Raw genomic sequence first — 3448 nt, 5'->3', positions numbered from 1 at the left:
CGTGGCTGAGCCGTGCTCATTACCCTCTCCTGTAACATAGCAGCGGCGGTACAGGCAGCAAACGCCTTTCAGCAAATCACAGGCCACCTGACTGTTATTTTCTCTATTGAGGTTACAGCGGTGGTTGTGTTGAGCTGCTGCCGCTGCCGCCGCTGCTGCTGCTGTCACCAAAGTCCAATGTGCTGTCAATGAAATCCAGAGCTGCAATCCAATCCGTCAGAGGGAAACATACAGACACAATCCATGGTAACACAGCAGAGGCAGAGGACGAGGACGGAGAGAGAGAGAGAGAGAGGTCTCTAAAAGGGTGCTGCGGCTTGTTTGGTTTCCAGCGGTTGGTGATGCTGCTGCCGCTGATTTTAAGCCTCAAAACCCCAAGAAGTAAAAGAAGATAAAGACGCTCTATGTTGTCGATAAACAAGGTTACAGCGAGGGAAGAGCAAACACTCTCTGCTGACTGCTGCCTGCCTGCCTGCCGGCTCCGAGCTAAAGCATGACTCACTGATCTGAGAAAACCTTCTCAACAAAAGGCTTGCTGAACACTGCAAATCACTTCCTGTCGGAGGGAGAGAAAAAAAAACTCCCACTTACAGCACACTAGGATCAATCAATTTTTAAATTCCCTAGTCTGATATTTATTCTCCATGAAGTCTCATTTGTTTTTTTCCGAGAGAAGGAAATGAAGAGCAAAGAGAGGAAGCTTGACAATTTAACTCGATAACAAAATCATTCAGAATAATTTCCTTGAATTCATGTTAGAGAGCAGCTGAGGTGGTAAAACTTGCACTAAATGGATGACACATGCTATAAACTGATCATGAAGGTGATGATAAATAATGAGAACCAGCACTGATTTATAAGCTTCTACCAAAATCTTCCTTTTTTGAAATATACATCTTCGATTTAATTTACTGTAAAGGTGTCATTTCCCTTTAACGATTTAAAATAAATCTCTATTACTCATAATGCAGCAATGCAATAGCATCTTTGCATAATAGGAAAGATGCAACATCATAAATACTTCAGTAATAAGTGCAGAATATGACATTTATACAGACTGGTTAATACTTTGTTTCTGCACAATAATTCCTATAATCACGCATGAATGCAAACATTAAATAAAGCCATTTTACCATAGAGACTATTTCTCTAACAGAAGCATTAATTCCATGGCAGTATTACATAACAAAGGAATAAAAATTGAGCCAACAACAAGGAAACACAATGCAAATCTTGTCTAAGATATCCAGCTTTAAGTCCAGCTTCAACTAAAAGACGTTACAACTCAAACAAACCCAACATGAATGACATGCTGCTCAGGCGGATGAGTCAACCATAAGGATAACAGGAAAAAAAAAAAAAGCCCATGAGTCTCCTTAAAACCAGCAGCAATGAAGCATCTTTGTCTCCCTGGTAGCGGAAAAGCAAACAGCCAGACACCATTCAAGTGAAAATGTCCTCAGGAGCATCTAGCAAAGCCAAAAAGACTGACACTCATTCATAAGCAGCTTCCGCTCTCACTCTGCCGCAGATTTCGCACTGCAGTCCCTCCCAACATCTCTCTTTCCTGCCTGGCAAATATAGAAAAAAAAAACAGCACGTCTGCCTTCTCTCCTGTGAAAAAAAGGCAAACACAAAAGCAGGGAAGGAGCGGCCGGCTCCCGCTTAACAAAAGAAGAGGCAGAAACACTAAGGAGAAAAGGAGCAGAGGACAAAAAAGCATGCAATATTTAGTCTTTTATGTGAATGAAATAGCAGGCAGGCATACCAATGTTTCTGTGAATGGAAGCAAGGCCTTTCTGCCTCTGCAAGGCAATCCCTTGGGATGGCATGGTCTTATCCAATGAGGAGCCGGCTGGATGACTCATTCAGGGGAGGCTTGCAGAATAGTGGAAGAGACCATTCCAGGCGCAGGTGTACATTTTGTTTTCTCCCCACAACCCTTTAAAAATAAAACGTATACCATCAAAAACAACATGTTTGCATCATTTATCAACACAACGATCTGTTTAGAAAATAAAAGAACAAGAAATACATCCAGTAAAAAAGCTAAAAATAGAAAAGCCACCCCCGTGATTTTGATTGTCTCCATTATTAGTCTTTTTCCCCCACATTCATGTGAACACTAAACACCTACACATTTAATTTACTGTTTATATAGATGACAGCAGACGGTGCATTTGCTCTGGAAGAACACGCTTACTTTCTGTTGACAGACAAAAATATACACAGATTTGCCTTTCAAAAACACATCAGTAACATCCTTTTTGAATTTCCTATTACAAGATTTTGCACACATAGAAGTATGTTTTTTTAATTTTGTCACTAATTATTATTACATTTTAGTCACTATTTCATATTTCACTACATTTTTGCAGCTTTTTGCCCTCTAAGAAGGAGATCCTTTGAGCTAATAATTAAAAGCTACTGCTCAAGAAAAGGTTCTGTCCTGTACTTGTTACTCTGCTAATCCTACCTTGCTAAAACACCTAATAAAACATAAATTTGAAAAAGACTTCACTTTGTCTTCTGTTGGAAAGGTTTGAAACAGAACAAAGGACTGAAAAACATCATTTTTCAGATATATGGCATATTATTGCAGCTATATCTGTTATTATCATAACTATGTTCCACAAACTGGCCTTGAGCAAAAATAACGGATGTTTTTGTAATAAGCTTTTTGGAAGATCAAGAATATCAATAATAAAACAAAATCAAGTAATAATGCTAACATTTTATTTTAAGTTGGCCCTAATAAGCTAGTCATTTTTAGTAAAATGTGTAATTTTCTAATAATTTCTCAGAAATAAGGTGGTAATTACTAGGGCCAGACTAATATTGTTTTTATAGCGACTGATACTGATTAGCTATTAGTTGCTCATAAAACCAATAACCAATATTTGAAATGATATTTATTTACAGAAAAATGGAAATCTTTATGTGAAAATTCTGAATTTGAATTAGTAAATCCAACAGCAATGTGTGGTCTTTCAGGTATCTTTTGTCTTTAACCCTAACCTTTAAATCAAGATCAAGATTGCAAAAGTTTTATCAGGAATGACTCAATATTTGATCTATTTAATCCACCAGCCAGCTGTTAAAAGTTTATATGATCCATGATAAACTCGTACTTATCAGTCAAGTCATGAATAAATCTGCAGTTTTCTGTGCCACCTTTTTACTTCAGGCTCTTGAAGAGTGTGGTTTTCTTGCCTGAGAATGAAAACAATAAACCTCTTTCCTCTATTTGTATTTCACCAATCAGGAAGCAGCATATTTGTATCAAAACTAGAGGTGGACAACATGGCTTATCAAGAAATATGTAGCTAAAATAATTATGGATGCGTGAGACTAGTCGTTAAAACGGTTTAAACCGGCGCGCTTTTTAGTCGACTACAAATTTAAAAGCCAGTTAAACTAATAATGATGTTTGGTGCAAGTGTGCAGT

The sequence above is a fragment of the Cheilinus undulatus genome, linkage group 17 (genome assembly GCF_018320785.1).
Source record: "Cheilinus undulatus linkage group 17, ASM1832078v1, whole genome shotgun sequence".
Taxonomy (NCBI): domain Eukaryota; kingdom Metazoa; phylum Chordata; class Actinopteri; order Labriformes; family Labridae; genus Cheilinus; species Cheilinus undulatus.
The sequence above is the reverse complement of the archived record's forward strand: the minus strand, read 5'-3'. Positions refer to the sequence as shown.